This window comes from Lepidothrix coronata, unplaced genomic scaffold, assembly GCF_001604755.1.
Source record: "Lepidothrix coronata isolate B3197 unplaced genomic scaffold, Lepidothrix_coronata-1.0 Scaffold60, whole genome shotgun sequence".
NCBI lineage: Eukaryota > Metazoa > Chordata > Aves > Passeriformes > Pipridae > Lepidothrix > Lepidothrix coronata.
This window is the reverse complement of record NW_016690240.1, coordinates 205,417-228,944: the sequence shown is the minus strand read 5'-3', so window position 1 is coordinate 228,944 and position 23,528 is coordinate 205,417. Positions and strand designations below refer to the sequence as shown.

Genomic DNA, 23,528 nt, shown 5'->3' with positions numbered 1-23,528 from the left:
TTCATCTCAGGATTTATCAAGCATTAGGTGCATTGCTTAGAATGAGCTTTTGGAGATTAATTTTTCCCAATAAAATTAATTTAATATAAACACTTTGTAGCATTTGGGTAAATTCATTGCTTTTTCTAAATCTTCTGCCTAACTGGCTAGACTACATGAGTCAGTTTAAGGAAAGCTATTGCACAGGAGGTCAAATCCACCCATAGGAATTCAATTCATTTTAGTCACCTGTATGTTCACAGGACAGTTTCAGTCACTTATGCAGCTCTTACTGGTAAATGTGAAAAACTCAAGACTAAAGAATTTTTTCTTGGCAAATGGTTGAGTTTTATATTTCACCCTTACAGTCACTCTTATTGTGCTTCCCTCAGTGGTAATGCTGAAATAGTTCTGAACTAGTAAAATAAACCTCTAAAAAGTTTCAAGCAGATTTTCTTGATTTAAAAATGATGATTTATGATTATGTGAACTAGGTTTAATATGCATTAGGAATTCAAATGCTGTTGCAATAATTTTTTAGTAAAAGCTGCTTTTTAGAACTACCTTTGCACATTCTCTCCACAAGCAATAATTCTTCATCTATAGAGTAATTTATTTCTTCTGGTTTTAATATGTTACAGATGAATGGTTGTATGTCTTTCCTGTTAGAGCATTACAAGACAGGCCACTTTTGCATTAGGCTGGTACTACAACAGATACCTGTGGTGCTCTTCATGGTTCATGTGGTACTAATTTAAATGGGAAGTTGCACATATTTCATTGAAACACTTGGTAAAGCCAGCTTTCACAGAAGGGTGCAAATGATGGACTGTTCTCTGTGTGCAGCTGAACTGCTCTAAATGTGTCAGTGAGGGTTATGGATCATTTCATTCACCCATCAGCTCTGGTCCGCTGTGTGTACAAATCACAGTATAGTGTCATCCAACAGAACATTCCTGACAATACTAGAACATTTATAGTACTGCCATTTTTAATATGAGTTCTGCAACCCTGTTTAAATAGTATTACTTCTTTAACTCTTTAAACTCGGAATTTGAAATAATTTTTGATTTCATTCTCTGTTAGCTACAGTGTCCCCAATTTGGACCCTTTGCTCATTTTTCTTGCCTTCATGGCTAGTGGGAAAGGAAATAAGAGACACTCAAGGTTAAAGGTAAGTTACATCTAGGACCTACATACAAGAAACTTTCAGTCTTCATAAATGGTATGTTATTTTCTGGTTTTTTTTCTTTTTTTTTCCCTTAGAAATGATCTTTGGATAATTCAATATCCCCCAAGCATACAGTGCCTTTAAATATCAAACAGTCCACCTTCATTCTCTGTCAAGAATTGATTGAGTTGATGATAAATGTTAAGTGATTAGTGAACCTTTTGTCTTATTGTCAGGATGAAAAATATTCTTGGCAGTTGTACTATAGTGTTTTCACATTACCTAGGCTTTACAGCTGAGAAAGAAATGAAAGAAATGTAAAGGAAACCTTGCTAATGGCTTCTTCTCTTGGATGTGAGAAACCTAGTATAATTACAATTATTGTAAAAGCAAAGGCACGTATTTTGTTTAGGGAGTGGTCAGCTGTTTTGTTGCTTCTTTTCTCTTACTTCTGTGTTAGGATCTATCCCTTCTATTCCTAATCAAGCGTTGTGAGTATTCATTTTCTCCTGAAGAACTGGTGAACTTAAAGGTGACTTACCGCACTGAAGTTTTAAGTCGCTGGAGATTGTCAGGCTCCTAACTCAGCCTTCCAGGTTTCTCCATGTACTGTAGGAAGACCCATCCTCTATGCCATGGACCAAAACCAGGTGTTTAAACTTACATAATGTGAAAATCTCCTAGTTGACCAACTGTGGATTTAGAAGCCTGTATATAAGAAATAGGGCTTGAGAAGTTTGAGTACAAATATTGACCATTGGTAATATCCCAAATTAGTTTACTATAATGTAGCCCTCCAGAGTGCTAATTTTGTTTCAGTGTTACTTCATGCACCTCATTTCTGAGTTTATACAACACTCTGTCATTCTGTGTATCTTCTAGATACACAGGGTTTGCTCTGAATGCAGCATTTTTAAACAAACAATGCAGAAACCAGAAATATTTTTTTTAATTGAACAACATAGGATTTTTCCTGAATGTGACTAAGCCTGCAAATCCATCCTGACTGATAACATCAGAAAAATTTCTAACACCGCTAACCATTTTCATTACTTGAAAGTAAGATCCTGGATCATCATTGGCAAACACTGTATGTGTAAAGATATTAACCACTGAATATGGGTTACTTATTCCCATCTAGCTGTTGCAGAAAGTACTCCTCTATGGACAACAATAGCAACTGTCAACAATTGCTTTATTTTTGCTGTCTCAAACCCATGCTCATGCGGCGTATACATATTACCAATGCAGCCACGAATAGGATCATAATTTCTCATGTATTTTTTTAGTATTAATTTGAATTTAATATTGCTAAACTTTCTCTTAGCCCTTTCACAGAAACTTAATTTTTTCAGTGCTTTTAGGTACCAGATTAGAGGTAGTTTGTGGAGGCCATTCTCCACAGCCACACAGTGACATCTTTCTTCTGCTTTTTCTTCCCTTCCTGTTGATAGGATGCAATGCTCAAGAGGTTAAAACAATAGGAAGATGGGAGCCAAAAAATTTAGCTCTTTGTTTGGATGCAGGATTACATTGCTACTGATTATCATGCAGGTTTCAGACTATATTTTAATGTAATTTTTCCTGTGGTAAGAACTACTTACTTTATTCTCATATTTAATTTCAGGGTAAGGGCCAAGTTCTGCAAGGTTTGAACAAAATTTCTTGTTAGAATTTTTAAATTACAGATAATTAGTATGCATTTTATTTGACTTGTGAGTGACATAATTACGTCTTAGATGCTCTTAATCCAGCAAAAGCTTTTGCTTCTAAGCTTTTGATTTTTCTGTACATTTAAAATTAAACACACAAAAAAATCACACTCTAAAAAAAAGAAAATTATTAAGTTCACTATGAGGATAGTTTTGATCTTAGTTTTTCTCCCATTGACTTCAGTGAGAGCAATGTGAATTACTATTTTTGCCTATGGAAGTTAATGAAACTCCAAACTGGTATCAGTAAGCCTGTCAACATAAAATAACTAAAGGATTTGATCATATTTATGTCTTTTGGCCCTGTGAGATTATTACTGGGGTTTTTTTTATTTGTTGGCAACATCTCCTCTCAGAGCTAGAGGGCAAAGGTACACTCTTGGCTTTTGCAGATATGAATGCTGTGTTATGGAGACACTCCAGCTTCTCCTTAATAAACCCTAAAAATACCATTCATCCCCCCTGTAAGTGAAAAGGAAAGCCATTATACTTTCCAATTTCTGAAATTAAAGTTGACAGACAATGGTGATATGCTCTGAATATATGATTGAAATTATTTGCAAGATTAAAACCCATAAATTACTCTGTTTCATATCATGTGTAAATAACATTTCTTTCTGCTCCTTTATACTAGGCTGTTTGGGAACAGTCACTTTTTCTTTAAAAAAATCTATTTCTTAAAAATGAGACATGATTTCTTGCCAGGGAAGCTGACAGAGAAAAAAAAATGGTGATGGAGAAGATTCTTTTCATCTGCTTCTGAATGATCACTGTGTGATGCTGCTTCCTAAATTCCCTAGCTAAAAGCCAGCCTCACTACAGAAAAATTACTCATATCCCTTTCTCAAATTGAGTAATGGCAAGCAGAGACTCTTGGAATATGTCTATGCCTCACAATGAAAGTCTGTGTTGGACGTACTCTAGCGCACTCTGAGCAAGCTGCTAAGTCTGTAGAGCGAGGATACAAGCATGTGACGCAGAAGCTATAAAGCCACATTAAAGTAGCATAGCCCTGACAGACAGGACTAATAAGCCCATATGCAGTACCTCCTGCTCCAAAGATAACCCACTACCAAATTGCTTGGGTACTGCTGTGTGGGACTTCACACACAGACAGTCTTGTCAAATGCCACACAGAAACTTTATCCTCTTCTTTGTTTTTTCTGCGGGAGGAGGCTTATGGCTTCAGCTTTAGACTTTAGAGCAGTATAGCTGTGTATTTGAAAGGCTGTAGAGAGATGGGGCAAATAAAGAAAAGCATAAAAGAAAATTTCGTTGAGGGGGGAAGTTCAGCATGGCTTGCTGTGGCTACTGCATCTAAATCACAATCTTTTCCATGGGGAGCTCCCATTTAGGAGGCTTGCAAACTGTTGATAACTATGAATTTTCCAAAAGCAGCTTTTTTGTTTGTTTTCTTCTACTCAGTGTGTACTCGTGTTGTGCACCAAGCAATTGACCTATATAAACCTGTAGAGAAACATGATTGCCAGTGACACATAGTTGTAAGAAGTCCAACATTATCTTGAATATGTTGTAGTGATTATTTGACAAAGTATTAGTAATGCAGGTTGTGTTTGACAAAAGCAATAATGATGAAAAATACGATTAAAACTTTAAGGACCTGGCCATATTTTACAAATACTGATTGCTTAATCACCACTTACCCATTGACCAACATTACTCTAAAAATGAACATTTGTTTTCAAGGAAAGATTGCAAGTTCCAAACTGGTTAACAAAACATTAAATGAGTTTTCCCTTTTCTGTTCTACAAGTGTTCATTTTTGAGCCCTAGTACATCGTATTCCTACATCTCACACAGTTATGCAATGTGCAGGTTAGAATTAGTTGAATTCCTAACCCATGAGAGAATTGTGAACTCTTTTCCCATTGATATTCCACAAAGGAAGTGAACTTGGAAACTAATGTGGTTTTAGGGGAAAACCTGAATAGAGGCTTCAATGGCGTTCAGTTTTCAGGAGTTGGCATGTTGTTCAGTTTTGTCCAATTATCAATAAATAAGAGGGATTAGCTGCTGGTAATGGTGCAGTGGACAAAAGATGTGGGTCACATGCAGTGAATTCAGAAAAGTGAGAGTGTACTTAAGAAAAAAAAGCTTTTCTAAATTAGTAATAGAAAGAGATGATTATGTTAACTGTTTAGTTTCTAAAGTAGATAAATCCTGATGATATGAATTCACTGCTGAATTATATCCTGAGTGATACGTCAAGGTTCATCTAACTTTCATCTTCTTACTACAAAATAATCATTTAGCTCTTCATCTAACTTGCTTCACAAAAAGCCAAGGCTTTGGAAATTGATGAATATGACCTTGAGAACTGAAACCAAAAGAAAAGACAAACAGAATAGAAGTAAAACTTCAACTGATTAAAATGTAGATTAATGATTTTAGAAGTTTAAATGTCACTCTGTCTATTTGCCTGAAATTTGTCCTGAAAAGAAGACTAAAAATGCTCAAGTCCTTAAGTACAACATGTGAGCTTTAACAGAAGGTGCTCAGTACAGAAAGTATGTTGATTTATGTCAGGAACAGTCCCCTAGCTTTTATATTCCCTCTTTCAGCATCAATTTGAGCAGTGAGGTAATCAAAGTTAATTAAGAAAAGTTTGATATTTAGAGTTTAGAGATGCAGATGCTTTGAGACTGATATTTCACACTGTCCAGAAATCTGAGAAACTGTAGATCAGAAGTGATTCATACTCACAGATTAGTTTGGAGGCTCAGAGCAGGGAATGAAAAAGCACCTCCAGCTGAGCACATAGTCTAGATATCCAATAAATCTTTACCTCACTAGTTCTCCAAGTGAACAGCAGAGAAGGAAACAGTAAGGCATGTAAGGGCTCAGCAACCAAAATTTTAGCCAGTGGAACATTATTTGAAATATGACATTACACACTATGCCATCAACTGATAATCCCTATTGGACAACACTTCCTTGTAGCATTTTGTACACAAGTAGTTTCTATTCAATACATTATATGTCTGAATGAATATTTTGTGGGAGGAGTGAGAAGAAAGATTACAGTATTTGCAAATTTTTTCATTTTAAAACCCCAAGTTTTCTGCAAGCTGGCCTGATGTACTCTCAGCTTCTCTTCAGTACATGGAAATTGATATTTCCAGTTAGTTTAAAGCCCTAGGTAACATGACAGGCAGAGAAATGTCCACTGGTAGTTCTGTTGTTAAAAGTAACTGGCTTAGTCAGATGCCTCTTAAACATCCTTTCATTGTACTTTGAGGGTGCCAGAAATGAGGATACCTCTGTCTGCTTTGTATATTAGTTTTTGCCAATGAGCATCAAAGAAGAAAAAAAAGACATGTTTAGGCAGCTTGCTCCATGAAAAAAAAGTCACCAGCATCTTACAGATATCCTTTACATGCCTTCTGTGTTCTCGGGACAAACATTCAAAACATGAGGGTGTAGAGTAGGTGATGGACTGAAGGTACTAAAGCAGAGCTCCCCTGTTTCTTCCCATGGAACTTATCAGTGTCTCTGCCATTTAGGGACCGTGCTGATGAACTTTCAGGAGTTTACCACTTTTTCAATCAACTACCATATGGTAATAAACCCAATGCACATAGCAAGGCATGTTGTTCATTTTTGATTAGAGGAGTTTGGAGACACATATTCCATTTTATGAACTAAAATACCTACTGCACTTGGCTTGTGGATTGTACTTTTCTCAGGTATATGGCCTGGAAAATGGCTGATCTGTGCCAAGTAAGTGATGTTTATCAACATGCAGCTTTTTATGAACGCAGAGGAGAAAAACGAGTATAACAGGATTATAAAGACTTGAATCAAATCCAGACGAACTGTTCCTGTTTTCTAATCTGCAAACATGTAAATACTGTTATAGCTCTGAAAGTAGAAAAATAATATAACTTCCCAAATAAAATTCTATTAAACTTTGCAAAGTTAATTAATGTAATAAATATGCCTGTGCTGTATAAGGTGAGAAACCTAACACTATTATCTCTTCCTATTTTCTTCCTGGATAATTCAGTACCATCAGCAGTCTTAAGGCCTTGAACCAAATGCAGTGCAATCACTTAACTATCACCACCCAAAGCTAAGTATTTCAGGAATACAGAGCAGCAAGTTATAAACAAAAAGTGATTATGATTATATTGAGTAAAGTTTGTAGCCAGGATTTTCTATTGCAGTTTTATAGTAGAAGGTAGTATAAATTCCTTATTAAGAGGCTATAATTACTGGAAGTAGTATAGAATGTTTGCTTTATGAGACTATGATACTATAATAAATGTGTCAGTGGAGGAGATGACTGAGAAAAGTTAATGACACATATAGTTAAGAACTAAATCCTCTGCAGTTTGCAAACCACATCCTATGATGTCAACTAATCTTGACCTCTTAGTCATGCTCTATTGATAATTAACTGATTCACTGACTAGGGCTATCTTAAAAAAATTGGATATTCCATGAATTAAGTATCCCATGTATTTTGGAGAGGAAAAAAATGTGCTACTGAATATATTGGTTCTGGATGGATATATCGCTTTTTGTCTGAATTTCAACAATTCAAAAGATAGTGTCTTTTCTCATCATCTTTCTTCATAAGGATATCCTTTTATGAAGTATCATGCTTGAGACAGCAGAGGATCATAAATAAAAGCAGTCCTTTTTCTTCCCCTTTTGAAGAAGAAATATACAGCTCTTCATATTTGCTAGAAGTTTCTGGTGCTTTAGTTAGCTGTACAACACCAGCAAATGGTCCATTCCAATGGACTCTCATTGTGCAACATTTTCTCCCACCAATCCAGTAGACTCTGTTGAGAGTAGTGTAGTGCTTGTTACAAGTAAAGGCTTGTTACAAGATCCAGGCTTGCTACCAAAAGTTTTCACTCGCTGGCTGATGGTGTCACTGAGAGGCTGTCTCTGTGATCAGAGAAATGAGGGAAAGGGAAGGCAGTGTCAGTCTGCAAACTCCTCTCTGTTAGGAGGGTTCAGGGCAGTTTAGTGACTCACAGGCACAAAACAGAAAAGAAAACAGGGACCTGAAGTATCTAATGAAAGATGTTTACAATTCAGTCCATGTTTTTGTCCTGATTGATTGAGGACTTCTGTCATATCAAATCCAAGTTTTGTGACTAGTGGCTCCTATAGTCTCCATAAATGAGTAAATTCTGTATTCAGTGCTTCCACAAAGTTTCCTAAACATTATCCCCACTAATGGCATTCGCTTCATGCAGTAGTTTGGTTATTCACTTTCTGAAGTTCCCTGTTCCCAGACATGCTAATCTGACCCATACTTTCACTAGGCTTGCCATTCCAAATTTTATAACATTGATTTTATGAATTTTATTCTGATTGACACCACTAAAATGTAATTCAGTATTCATCAAATAAAATATCTAGTATGTTGACAATATTTTAGTGATATTGGGATAGTGACACCAATAATATATGACTAAATATTTACCCTGTTCTTAACAGGGAATGCTGGATTATATGCCTAAATGGAAGACAGTCCTTTGCTCAGCCTGAGCTACTGCTATCTGTCTGCTGGGGAGAAAAGAAATAGAAATGTAATTTACTCCTCTTTATTGTTGCTATTGTTGTATTTGAGAAGTTATTAAAGGTTTGTTGGGGTTCCCCCCTCTTTTTCTTTTATTTACTACAGTGGTGACACTCCAGTATCGATGGCTAGAATTTGCCATATTAAGAAATATTATATTTCTTAATATGTGGTCATATATATGCAAGTAGTAGAAGACACTTGCACACTTAATTCTTCTCAACAGTTTTGGCAAGTGGGACTCACATTTTATCTTTCCTATAACTAGACTTTGTTTTTAATACACCACATTTAATTCTGGAATACACACCATTTACTTCTGGAATCTCCTTTAAGAGCTGGGTTAAAAGAAAGGCAAAAATAGATTCTCTGCTTCAAAAAGTGTATGAAAAAAGAAACAAGCAGAGAAAATACATATAAAATAAAATAAAATAAAAAGAAAGGTAGCAGACACACACTTGTGTTTGATTCCATGTGCAACACTGTGATATGGATCTACTTTTCTACTCATTTGTTTAGACAGGAAATAGTCTTTTAGGCTAGACTTCTTCTTTTACACAGATGACAATGACGCCCAAGTATATGAGGGGCCTAATGGAACAGTTAATCTATCTATGAGGTAATACATTAATTATTGTAAGTAAAAGTGCAGAATTTAGTGCTCTGGGCTTTCATTTATTGTTCATTATTCTTTCTCCCTTTTAACAGTTCTGCCTGTGCTTATGGATATGCACATGCATTGCCTGACATTCCATTGTATATTAACTAGTCACTATCTTATTGCAATGTAAGGTGTAAAGAGCCAAGCTTAGAAAGTGTAATGGAACTAAACCTAAATTCATTCTCCAAGGGCTATTGACAAAAATGACTAGGTTGAAATCATAATTTTCCAAGGAGATTTTTAATTTAAAAAAAAAAGAAAAGAAAATTGTTTTTAAAAATTAAATTAAAATTTCAAATTTTTGAGTTTTCATTAGAGCTGTTTCAATAAAAAGAATTAGGCATTTAAGGTGCCTGAACAGCAGCCTATGACCATATTGCACTTCATGCATCACTTCACACATTGCCTGTTCCCCAAACCCTTGCATCACCTTTAGCAAACACATTTCAGCATATGTATTTCATTTGTACCAGAAAAACATCCCCTAAGCCCACCACACTGCATCTGTGTGCAAGATTTGCAAGCTGTGGATAAGCGTTCTGTGATTGCTGAGGCTGGAGGAGAACGAGGAAGAGCAGAAGTCTTCTCTAGGTGAGAGAATTTACCTCACCAGTTAATTAACAAGAAGAACATAGAGGCCTGGTTCTGCATGACTGTAGGAGACCTATAAGTCACTCCTGCAGTGGTAGGGACTGCACAGAGCCACAACTGATGCATGGGTGCACAAGACAGAAGACGCAATGAGGTGAAAGCATCCACAAAAATGAGCAAAGGTTCAGCTCTGAAAGTGCTCACTTCAATTTTGAATATTCACATAGGACAGTTCCTCAATAAATAGCCAGAATGGTAAACCTTTCTGCATAAAAAAACTTCATCCTACAATTTCTGAGCAACTGGTGGTGCAAATAGGAGCTCTCCCACATACAGATCCTTAGGTGTCAGATAGCTTCCTACGCATTGGGCGCAATTCCCTGGCAAAGTGCAATTCTTCCCAAGCTCAAGATGTGGAAGAGGGTGATGGAAGTCCTCGAATAGTTGATGCTCTGTGCTGAGAGAAGATCTTCAGCTCTGCAGCCACATCAGGAGTTGTACCACCATTCTCAAGAACATGAGAAAAGCATTCTTTTTTATACTAGTGATGTCCTTCTTGCATCCACAAAGCCATGTTTCAGTTTACTGTCATATACTGGCAGCCTTGTAAATGTCTCCTGGAATAGTGCCTCTTCCCTCTTCTGAACAGGTAGCTCTCAGCCTCCTTGTTGAAAAGCTCCTCCAGCTTGTAGAAAGGATTCCTGTTAATGAGGGATGGAGGACATAGAGGACACGAGTGGTGGTAAATGGACCAGATCACACACACTACCTAGAAGGACATGTGCTGTTGCATACAGGAACTTCAGGCAGGGACCTTCACAGCTGTGAGCTTCCCAGACTTCATGTGCATGTACCCTATCCTACACTAACAAACTAGAGGTTTTCCTTTATTTTTCCAAATGGGACAGTTAACTGCAGCCCAAAGGCTGTTTTCAACAGAATGAGCAATCAGGGAAAGTCTGAAGGTACGTTCAGCATGTTAGTCACAGAGACATGGGATTTACTACTAGATTTAGAGGCCTAAAGATTCTTTCATATAAGGGATGCAGATGTGTATGTGTCTGAGAGATCATGGAAGTTTAAATGTGCACTTTCTTACCCCTTTCTTTCCAATATTTTCCTGATCTTCTCATCCACTGAAACGTGAACATGTATATGTATAATGACATATATGTGTGTATTTATATATAAATATATTTATATGTGTGTGTTTATATGAACTTGAGCTTCTCCTTCTCTGACCCTTGCATGAACAATTTATGGGCCAGTTATATACCTTAAAATAACTGAACTTGATACAGATAGACACGGATAAAAGGATCACTAGCTACACCAACTGGTCTGAGAATCCTGTTCTTGCTAAATAGATAATAAAATACTTAAATCAAGATTCAGTATTCCAATCTGAATGGTTTCAGCTGAAAAAAAGATCTTAATGCTGGAAGTCCAAGTAATACAAAAACCTTTCAGAAAAGCCCATTGTTGTAAATAGATCTGCACCTGTGGGAAAGATCAAAGTCATCATGTCTTTTCCTTTGAACTGCATTCTCTTTTATCATCCATTTTTCTTCTATATGTTTATATATAAAAATACAATATTATTAGCACTCTGGCATCTTTCCACCGATATAATGAGTTAATCCAAGTCAGAGCAATAGATCAATGAAATTTTCTTTGGAGATATTAGTGTAAGCAGAAGGTATTTATTTGCCTGTTCCTATCCAAAAGCATGATGGCAGAATTTTCAAATGTTTCCAGAGAGGTCTGCTTCCACTAAAACCACTGTTGCTTCAGAAATTCAAACTCTACTTCTTCAGAAAATCACACATAAATTTTCCATTAGTGGATCTTTCTCCCACATTGTCCTAGGACTGAGCAAGATATAGATATTATGAATAGATACTATAAAAAGTTAGTTCAGAAGTTTTTCTTGTTCTGTGAGTAACTATGGGTGGAGATAGGCTGGTTCACGTGTGGTACAAATATATTCAGTGATACCAATTTCCTGTAGTGTTTGCCCAATAGATTGCTCATAAATATTAATGTTTGTTTAGCTGGGATTTTTTTTCCATGTTACCAGTACCATTTTAGGGAATAGTCATAGATTAAAGGCCACATTTTGACAATCTAGCAAGAAAAATCATTCTAAGACTTTCAAATATTAACATCCTTAAAAGGAAGTTAAATATGCATTTCTTATCCATAACCCCATTATTAATGAAATGGTATTGTTGAGGTGTTCCTTTTCAGAGAGTCTGAGAAAGTAAACTACATCAACCTTAAGCTAAGTTCTTCACAAAAGATAGCAATGTATCATGAAGGGTGACTATTCACCTCAAGAAAAATGTCAAAACCCCATATACCTTTTTTTCCCCCTGTAAGCACATCTAAACTGTTAAAAATAGGAACAAGATATTCAACAGAAGATAAAATCAAAGCAAGACTTGCCCATAATGAGTAAAAAGAATACAACCTATTAAATCAGTAATACTGAAAACATCTAAGAATGTCATTGACAATATCAAGTGTTTGAATTTTGAAGACATTGAGCTCGTCTGTCACATTCACATACCACAGTCGTAGCAGGAAGCTTACAGTAAAAAAAAAAGGTCCATAAAATTGTCTACATGGCATGATGGAAGTCAGGCAAAAAAGGTTGTATGACAATTTCCCCTTGTTCTCTATTTTGCAAATCTCTTTTCCCTTGATAGGGAGTGTTTTGGACATGCCAATTTAGAATAACCTTTGTAAGTCATCCTGTTGGGAAGACACAATTCTGTTCAATGTTTGATTGTGAGCAATCTATCAGTTCAGATCTTGCAGGGATTAATGAGTGGAAACATACAGAGCATGCAGAGCAGTCTATCATCACAGCTTTTGACTCTGAGAGCTTGAAGAAAATTATTCCCTTTTTCTTAGGATACAATGTACTGTATCCTATAGTCGTTGTACCTCTCTCCGCTACAGAATGATATGCAGGAGCTCAGACATCCTGCACACTCCTCTTAGGAGTTTTAATGCACATCTTTAGGATCTTTGTGTGACAGCAAAATGACAGTGGCATCTTTATTTTTACCACAAGCCATACAATGGTCACAAGAGAACATGTCCTTTATGATGACCTGTGAAACACCAATATCTTATCCATGCTAGTAAGTTAAGAGTATAGCTTAACTCCCTCTGCTTGCAGCTACATTGGAAGTATTACAAGATCCTTCTTACTCTCATTTATTTCCTGTGGCATTATAGACAAAGTCTTTTCGTGGTATTATGGACAGAATTATCCATGATAACTGAAAGTGTAAGGGTGATATTTCTAATAAACTTTTAATGAGACGTCCTCTGCACTCTCGGCAAAACCAAAACATTACACATATAGAAATTCCTTGCACATAGGGCTACCTGCTCTGCCTGTATTTTTGTTCCTCTAAGCTTTGCTCAGTTACTCTAAAGATTTCACTTGGGTCCCCTGAAGATATAAGGATTGTATCCAGTCATAAGTTATAAAATGATCTGCATTTCCCAAAAGAACGTGAAAGGTATTTATGATATTTGCCTTATGCACTCGCGCATCTAGACTGCATGTTTTTCTGTTAACTAGAGCCATGAGTTTCTCCTTTGTTGCTATCCTTCTGTAATATCTACTGCACTTCTGCCACTCCGTGTAGAGCTCTTTGATATAAATCATCTTTCTACTTTTAGCTTTACTGATGCTTATTTATTTATTTTATGTATAGTTTGTGCTAGAACATATACACACATACGAGGTAAATATGTGCACTTTAAAGGAATTTAAAAAGTAAAATCCAAGTGTCATGTATTAATCTGCATTTAGTGAAATCAGGCAGCAATTCAAACTGAAAAGGAGATGACCACAGAAATCTTTGTAAAATTCCTCAGGAAGATACGAAAAGGGAGAAATACATTTATGGGAGTGTTTCTTAGTATGGCTTATAATATAACAAGTGGAAAAAAAGAAGGATCAGTGATTCATTAGAAACTATTTTTCATTCTTATGAAATATTAAAAGAGAAAATGAAAGAAAACACAGTAAAATCTCATTTACTCCAAAGAAGCATAGACTTGTCAAGGATATTATCATCAGGATTTGAATTTTCTTCCACAGTTAACTGGATTTCTCTCTTGGCTAAAAAGGAATTTCAAAGCATCATTAAAATAAAACAGCCTCATAAAAAAAACCAAAACCTTAACTCTTCTAGAATGAATCTGACCATTAGAAAACACTTTTGCAGGGCAAGGTCAGCAGCTTCCTTGTTAATTTTGGGTAGTCTAGAGGAGGAAAGAGTAAAATAAATACACATCATTATGCCTTAGTACTAATGCATTGTTATTATTTCATTTCTCATACTTAAAGAATTCCTACTGAAGAATATCTTCAACTAAACACTTTGGAAGATATTTTTCACACTTCAAGCAGATTGTAAAGATTCCAAAAGTTTTGTTTAGCGTTCATTTTTGTGTGTGACTTTATTCTGAAATAAGATCCCTCTTTATCAGATCCCAGAAAACTATTACTAAAAATGATGAGAAGGGCAGAAGAAAAGCATGATTTTTTGGATAATCTCCCAAAATACAAAATATGAGGGCTTTCCTACTGAAGTCTTTTCTCCTGGAAACCATCATGGTAAGGACAGCTGAGTAGGACAGTATTTTCCCAACAACCCAGATTTCCAGCAGCTGCAACTGATTTCTCTCAGGGTTGAGAAACTTATGCAAACAGATGAACTGCAGGAAAAAATGTGGCTGCGTAAAGTACCGTGTATAATTCCAATAATTTCAAAGTATTTGTTTGGGGTTTGGTTGTTTATAAACAGTTCTTATTTAACACAGTCTCTAATACAAGATTATTTTGAACTGGATCCAAATTTGGAATTTTTTAATTAAAAATGTCTAAATGGGATATTTGACCACTTAAAAAGTCTTCATTTACAAGCCTTTTGAATCAGAAGGTTATTCAAAAATGCTTATTTCCTACACACAGCTTCATTTCAAACAAGTGGACATTTTGTAATTAAAAAATATTATAAAAAATTGTTTTGAGTGCAGAAATTCTTTAAGTCATACAAATTAATTCAGACATTGCAGAATTGTTTCTACTTTATTTCGTGAAGAAATCTTGATGGAATATCCACTTCCAAGACTGCAGTAGATTTACTTATCTTTCATTCCTATCTAAGGGTCGTGCTGTTGACCTGCAAGCAGGACTCCTCATTGACATCGATAGAGGATTCATTCTAGCACTTGTATTACCTTCAGTGTTGATAGCAATAGTTGCTACTGTTACCTGTATTAGCCTATAATGGACTAATTGTGCTCATAGCAAGCAGTCTCTCACGTTGAGGTTGGATTCAGCACCTGGTTAGATGTTAGGGCAGCACTGCACAGTGAAATCTTCCTTCAAAAGGACAAATTTTTTGACAATGCTGAACTCTGCCACAGATATTGGGTCACGAGTAAATGATCTAGGGTATCCAACAGAGATGTCAGAGTACATAACAGTTGCAGCATCTTTAGACTTTCCTCTCTATAATGTTAGTGTTATTGATACTGCATCTTTTAAACCTCTGGAGAATAGTTAGATCAAGAGTAAGACATGCCTGAAGCAGATGCTGCACAACTCGAGAGAAAAAAAGAAGGTTTTTATGCCACGAAATGTTGGAGTTCGATTTCTTAATCCCTCTGAGAAGTACTTTTCTTTGAGTAACATCTCTGACAAGAAAATGTGTAAAGTACTACCTGGGCAATGTTCTAAAATTAGAAACATATATATATATATATGTATATATATATGTGTAATCATTTATGTGTGTATACATTATTTATGCATATATAATCAGGTGTTTTAAAGAATTTCTTAGGTTTTAATGATACCCTCATTAGTTAATATCCTACCAAATTAAATTAGGCAATTATTAATGCAGAATATACTTCTTATCCTACCCCACCAGAACCATCAGCCACTGGGACTTTATTTATGCCTATTGCAGAGCCTATTCAATCAGTTCCCATATCACCCCCCCCACTACCTCACCTGTCATTTCCACCTAAGACACACAGCTCTGCACACACACACAGAGAAACTCAGCATTTTCAGCAATCAACCAAATAGCCTGAAGTGAAAGACAAACAAGATGCCTGGAGCAATATTGCTTGATTAACACTGAATAGTTCTTTAAAGTGATCACATGAACTTTAATCTAAAAGATTGCTTTGAATTGTTAAGGGTGGAATCTGTTGCTATGAGAGTTGTCAAACAACTGTGGTGAATTTAATGTGTAATAGATGATAACCTTTGTCGGTTTTAATATTGAATTCCATGTTACTGATCCTAGTAAATAATCCTTACCTTCCCCTAGTGAATACCTGCTATATCCCAAAGCTCTACACAGTACACAGAGACATTTTAGTAGAGCGTTTTTCATGTAAAGCACACATACTGTATAGATCTGACCTCATCACTGGTTGCCTCAGGCTATCTCCTGTATACCGTCTGTTTTCTTGATTTTATCCTGAGGTTGTCATTATCTAAGGTTTGTAAATATTTCAGAAATTTGAGACTTGTATAGCTATTGCAAATGCCATATTGCTATTATACTGAACTTTCAGTAGCATTCAGACACTCATTTTTCTCTGTTTTCTCTATTTTAGTTTTGGATGACACAAATTCTACAATGCATGATTTAACTGTAATTGAATTTGCAATCTACTTACAGTCATTTTAACCAAAATAATCCAGATAGGCATAATTTTGATCTCAGTTAACAAAAAACCAATATATGTTGTTGCTTTATATTGTGCTGTTTTGTATTTAACAAAGTGCTATATAGATTTTATGGATATTTTATGCAAGTTTATGCATGAAACTCAGCTGTTTGTAGAAACTGCTGACCTCTCAATTGAAGGGAAAAAAACACAGAACAAAAACTGAAAATCCTTTTGTCCTTTAAAAAACCATAGGAATGTAGTATGTATCATAAAGGACACGTGTACTCGAAACAGATTAGAGGAAGTACAAAATTGGTTTCTTCCAAGAATTTTAGTCTATATGAATTTCTTTGTATTAAAGCAGCCATCATTTACTGAATATATTTGCTTTCATGTAATTATGTATATATACGTAGAAAAGTATCTTGTATAAAGCAGAAAGCTTCAGAAGCCCTATAAAATCTGCTTTGAAAATCATGTGTGGCATGAATTTTGGCAGGATTATCACCGCATTCATTTTTGGAAGTATACTCCATTTTTTATATCAGAGCCTGTATTGTAGCAATAATTTACTCTGATATTAATATTAGTATCCAATTTTCATATCAGATTCTTCATTCTAGTATAATTTAATCCCGTATTACATTACTAGCCATACCTGCCTACTTCATTCTACTTTTGTAGTTACCTTCAATACACTTCTTTTTAACATTCATTATATTAAGACTGTGTTGATATGAAACGAAATAGGATAGAGAGAAGAATGTGTATACTGTAAAGGAAGATGTATTGTGATGATAGGGAGACTTTAAGAGGGTTTATGGATTTTTAAGATCCTACTAAATATTATTATAATTATTTAATTAACTCATTTATATTAGGATCAGAAAGTTCATTTGCTCTGCACTAATATAAGCTTCACAGACAAGAAGGAGAAGTCCTTGAAATTTTGTTTAGCATGTTATTATATTAAGTCATGTAGATTTATATACTTTATATGAAACATTCAGAAGTGGAGGCAATAATTTGTAAATGACATGAGAAAAAGAAATCACAGTATATTTTCTTTTCAAAATATTTAGTGTCTACAATTCATCTGTGAACCAAGTAAATCGTGGCTTCTTCAAGTGCAAGGATCGAAACCAATTACCATTAGTGACCATCGGGTGCAGCCGATCCTTTCTGTCCCGTTGCCTGAATCTCAATGATCTCCCAAGTGTGCCCATGCAATTTAACAGGAAGATCAATACACCACGGCAGTTAGCAGCAGCTCTCTTGAAGTGCTTCACAAAACATGCTACATTTCTCTACCGAATAAATGTCAAAACATTCCAACAGCTACAATTCTTGGGAGAAATTGTTCTTGTGAAACATTATTGACATACTTTAACCCACATTTCCCACTGCTCTCCAGCTTCCTACAGGCCAGTCGATTCTGATTTGGCAAGGGCCACATCGACACATGTCCCCTGCTGACTTTGTCTGTAGGCATGAAAGATATCACAATGCAGTGCAGAAGTCCTGGGTGTCAGGGGTCGGTGGTCTAGCTCTGACCCAAGGTCAAGGTGACAACAACCTGTCTCCTGGGACTTGTCTTCATCTCTAATATGGCCTTGGAAGCAATCAATACCATTACAGAGCTTGCTTTTCTAACAGAGACTGCCACCTGATCTAAGCATTTCAAGACTATGACTTGCAAGCCTTGCTGTTTGAAAATGTCTTCATTTTCCCACTATACTGTGAAACATCTGTATTAGATCTGGCACTGGTTTTTTTGCTATTTGTTTAATGTGATAAATTAAATTGATTCTTTTCACTTTTTAATGGATTTCTGCAACAAGACTCAGTTAACCTGGACTTACCTGATCTTTTCTTATATATGGTCGAGATGTTATATGTAGCTCAGTGCTTTCTCCAGCATTCAATCGCTATATCATATTTTTTCTTTTTGCCTTTTTTTTTTGGCTATTCTTGCTCCCTCTTATTTTTTTTCCCTATTTTTTACTAGCACCCATTTTCTTTATTTCTTTCTAGCTTTCAGGAGATGAAATCTCACTGCTGTGTCTATATACTGGATTTATACACACACGCATATAAAACAGATCCTCAAATATATTCTTAAAAATATAAATAAAATGCAACATCTTTACCAATTTTGTTAGGCCATAGAGGCTTAGCACATTGTAAGAAGGAATTAACGCACATGAACAAACTGATAACCACTGAGATAGGCAATTTTATCACCTGTTTACAAGAGCTATGGTAATTTCCAATGCAACAAGGTGTTACTTTCTTCAGAAATCTCAACCATGATGCCTAAATACAAAATTATGTATAGTTAAGGGTTTTGTTACCTATTTTAGTGGTTTTTTTTCCGGGGGGGGGGGGAGAAAAAAAAGAAAAACCACAAACAAACAAACAAAAAACCCAACCCAAACCACAGCAGACCCCAAAGTAAAACACTATATGGCATATGTGAGTATTTTTAAGGAAGAAATTCTATTAATTGAGCAGTACTACAAAAAGCTAACAGAATTGACAATAATATAAACCCAAAACATTAGAGGAGGAGAAGAACCTCCCTATATTGTGTCACTAAAACTGCTCATCTATCTCATCACACCAACCCAAAATTGGGCTTCAGATTATCCCCATAATGGACAGCTGACAGTGAAGACTGGAAGCAAATATTTAAATCAAGAAGATCAAGGTATGCTTACATCATGCCAGACTGGTAGATAAAACTGAAACAAAACAAAGTAAAAAAAAATCCAAATCCATAAATATTGCTTTAGATGTGAGTCACAGCAGTCTAATATGTCTCTAATGTACCTAGCACATTTTTGAGGTCTTTCAAAACAATAGCATTTTCAAAGAAGAGAGAGAGAGATTTTTTTCACTCTAAAGGTTACATGTTCTTCTATCCTTGTTAGCACACAGTAAGAAAGTATAGCATAAGGCTGTTTCTCTGACTTAATCTCAAAGCAGAAGCTTCAGTCTAGGTTTTATGTATAGCAAATGAACCCTGAGATGCAATTTGGTGGATAATTCCCTATTGGAAAAGGCAGATTTTACATCAACTGTTACCAGCTGCAGAGAGGAGCCAAGGCAGCAGCTGAAAGGATGGACTTCCCCCTCTTCCCTCTTCCGCTTTCTTCTATTCATCCTTTTGCACCAGTTCTCTCCTTGGATGTATGAGGCAAATGAGGCAGTTTTGTTCACGTTGCAACTGAGTGACAACATTCCCAATTTACGCCCCTGTAAAGGAAAAGGGAGTTAGGATCTTTGTTCACTCACGGAAGTTCACAAGGGTGTTACAATCTCCAAGTCTGCTGTTGCTGCTTGAGGAGTTTCAAGAAAAAGAAAATGGCTGGCAGGATCTTAGGTGATTGCGTATGAAAGCTGGCACAAGACATGCCTGAAGCTGAGCATATATTGATAAACTGGAAAATCTCTCGCTCCTATGCAAGAGATCCAGCAAAATTACCTCAGATCTGCAAAAGCCTAGTGCTCATATTTAGCCTACACTAGCTAGATGTTACGGGCTCCAGCTTACAATTAACCCAGCTATCAGCATCTCCTCTTTCTGCACAAGCCTTCAGTGCCTTCTGTACATGATCTGTGGCCAGCACATTCTCTGCAGCCTGTTTTCAGCATGGTAAAACAGCAGAATCCTTGTTTACCTCTCAGGCAGTGCCCTTCTACACATGAGGCAGTATAGCTAAGTGAAAAGAGAAGCAAACTATAATCAGAGAAGCAATAGAAATCGCAAAACTAATGCATCCTATTTAAACAGGGGTCTTGCAAGGAAGAGGCTGCACAGACACTCCTTTCCTTAGATCAGAGCAGTTGTGGGCTGTGTTTACCTACCTCAATCTTTTGCAATGCTTCTTTAGAGGTATCCAGCAGTTGAAGCACTGAATCAAAATATTGCTTTCTCTCCCTTTCTGCATCTTGCTGGTTGTTGCTACAAGCACAGCCTTTTGGAGAACTGACGTCTGTCCATGAAACCAGATGGCATAATTGCAACTGCACTTACTTTGCACAGAATGATAGCTACTAGTGGAACATGATAAGGCTTTAACCTTACTTTAGGATACTTTATCAAGATGCAGCTGCCTATCGAATGTCCAGTAGTGTGAAAATCTGACTCCCCCTTTTCCCCCTTTATATTCCGAATTTTCAAAATCTGTCTAGGAATTTTTGTTGCCTTTTCCATCCAGCACAAGTGCTGTAACACAGACTTCCAGTGCACAATTGGTAAGGTATGTTACAGACTTCTTTCTCTTCTCTGATGCTATGGCAGCTGTTTTCCTTATCCTTCATATCTATTTTTCTATGTGTTGACCAAGTAAACTACACAGATCTGTCAGGACAGAAATTTCCAACCTGGGACAAAAAAAAAAAAATAGGCAATCAATTTTATGAAAGAGAACAAAAAGTTTTCTTTCTTCCTTCCTAACTTTAGATGAAAGAATTTCTGTCCTTTTGTTGAAAGACATCTCATGATATTCCTTCATGATATTGTTTGGAAACAACAAAATATGCTTTAATAGGGAACTTATAGAAGTTGGCGGATTCAAGTGCAATTGTAGGGCTTATATAACTGCATCCAGTGTGCAGTAAAATCGGACAGAAAAAGCAGATTTATGTTATTAAGAAATCTGGGCTGTCAAATAGATTGGTTTGTAATGTCAGTTCTATGTTATGAGAATAAATTTTTAGAGAGCTAGAGAAAGGTAACTGGAAAGTCTGAAAAAAGGAAACCATTTAATAGAGATCTCTTACTTTTTTCAAAGTGACATTTGTGGCTGACACAGAAGCAAGGTATTTTACACTGTATCTTGGAATATAGTGTTGTGAGGAGATCTTTACATTCTTCCCACAGATTGCACATAATAAAAAAAGTAGAATATATGCAGACATGTGAGTTCAGGATTTCTTAAAATATATATATATATTTAAATCTCAGGGGCTAAATAAAATGTAACGAACATTCTGAGTACAAACATCCTTTCCTTCTCTGCCTTGGAGAACTGCAGGAAATAGTGAATTCACCTTGGTAAGGAATGAACATCTTTCACAGCATAAGTTGGAAGAAAGAGATCATCTCTTTTAGCATTCCCATCATATATTTTACTCTCAAATTTGGTTGGAAATGTGTCTCCTTATTAGGACCATCATCATTTGTATTTTAAGACTAAAGTAGTTTAGTTTTAGAATCTAAGAAGTTACTGAGACATCCAGAGCTAAGCTCCATTAAACTCTTTGACCTAAACCCTATGAAGCCATTAGTTCAGCAGGAAGAACATTATTATGCCAGCACACAGTGTGAGCACAAATACTCTTCCCCTTCTGCCTACTTCTCTCCCCCTAAAGTATTATGTTTTATAAGAAAAAGCAGAGAACTATTTGAGACCCTAATGGATTATCAAATGAAATATGATCACCAATGGTTATGTATTATATTTAATGTTTCATTAGTTGTAGTAAGAGCAGACAAAATGGTTGGGCTTACTCTGTGGTTTTCCAACTTCAGCTCAGTTCTGCAGAAATTCCCTGCAGAAATTTATTGTTAAATTATTTACCTCCTTAATTTTCAAGGTCAAGTTGGTTTTGTCCTTCTGCCTTCTCTTGCCCTTTGTAACCTCCTCCATCTTCCTTATAGAAACTGAATTTTTTATGGCAGTCATTGGATGGAAGATGGAATGAATGAAATGGTTAATGATGAGGCAATTGCTGTCCTTCTGATAGTGGGTGACATAGAATAGAATGACCCCAATGTCATGAATCTTGCTCAGGAAGGGAATTGGCGTTTACCTATGATTTCACTATGATATAAGTCAAGGGCTGCACCATCAGCTCCTCTTTGTGGAGACCAAGTGTGAAAGACGATTTTTCATAAATCTTTTTGTAGAAAAGAAAATTTTGGTTTATTCCATATCTGAAGTGAACACCACAGTGTTTTGTGTTGGTTGTTTACCCAAACACTTAGCTTTCATATCCACCTTTTGCAATTCACATTATTTCTTGTTACAGCACTAGCCAGTTCCATACATTTGAAACTGTTGGGGAAAAAATGCAGATTTCACTATTCGGACAGGACGTACATCTATTCCAAGTGATAGGTATGACACTTCTTAGTCTGGAGATTCCCTGCAGCAAAGATCAACAGCTGCAACCTGACGATCCCTAAGGTAAATGTTTTAGCATTTACTGTTTACAGCCTGAAAATTTAACAATTCTGTACCTATGACACCAGGAGGTGTCCGTACTCTTGCAGTCTACTACTCAAGCAGGGTATTCCTCAGGAAATCATCAAACTTCATAGTATGGTTTGGGTTGAAAGGGACCTTAAGTCCATCTAGTCCAAGATCCCTGCCATGGGCAGAGACATCTTCCACTTGACCAGGGTGCTCAAAGTCCCATCCAACCTGGCCTTTAACACTTCCAGGGATGGGGCACACACAGCTTCTCTGGGCAACCTATTCCAGTGCCTCATCATTCTCACAGTAAGGAATTTCTTCCTGGTATCTAAACTAAATCTGCTCTCTTTCAGTTTAAAGCCATTACTCTTCGTCCTATCACTACATGCCCTATAAAAAGTCTCTCTGCAGCTCTCTTCTAGGCCCCTTCAGTTACTGGAAAGCTGTAAGCTCTCCCTGGAACCTACTTTTTTCAAGGCTGAACAACCCCAACTCTCTCAGCCTGGCTTCACAGGAGAGGTGTTCCAATCCCCTGATCATCTTCATGGCCTTCCTCTGGACTCACTGCAGTAGCTCCTTCTTATGTTGTGTGCCTCAGAGCTGGACACAGTACTCCAGGTGGGGTCTCACTTGACTATTACTTCCCTAACCTGTATTACAATGGCATTATACAATTATTTTAACCATGATGCTGTTGTTCTAATACTGGTGCAAAAAAAGATTTCAGTTACAGGACTTCTAGGTAAGGTTTGTGCCTGATTTTAATATAATCCTCTCTAACACCACTACTAGCATGTGTTTCCTATTCTGTAAAGTGAAGAAGCCACAGAGAAGCTCAAGAAAAGTAATCTGAACTCTACCCTGGAACCCTCTGGCACTAATCAGATCCAGAGCATTGGGAACTTTGTTCATTTGTGCTTGG

The 23,528-nt window shown here is 36.4% G+C and overlaps 1 long non-coding RNA gene across 1 annotated transcript; it reads left to right on the top strand.

The window, feature by feature from the left end:
• The first annotated feature begins 1,065 nt into the window (after nt 1–1,065).
• On the top strand, nt 1,066–23,218 carry LOC108498508. Its single transcript, XR_001875191.1, has 3 exons — nt 1,066–1,153; nt 22,440–22,597; nt 23,018–23,218. It is a non-coding gene; the product is annotated as an uncharacterized LOC108498508 (long non-coding RNA).
• Nucleotides 23,219–23,528: the final 310 nt, after the last annotated feature.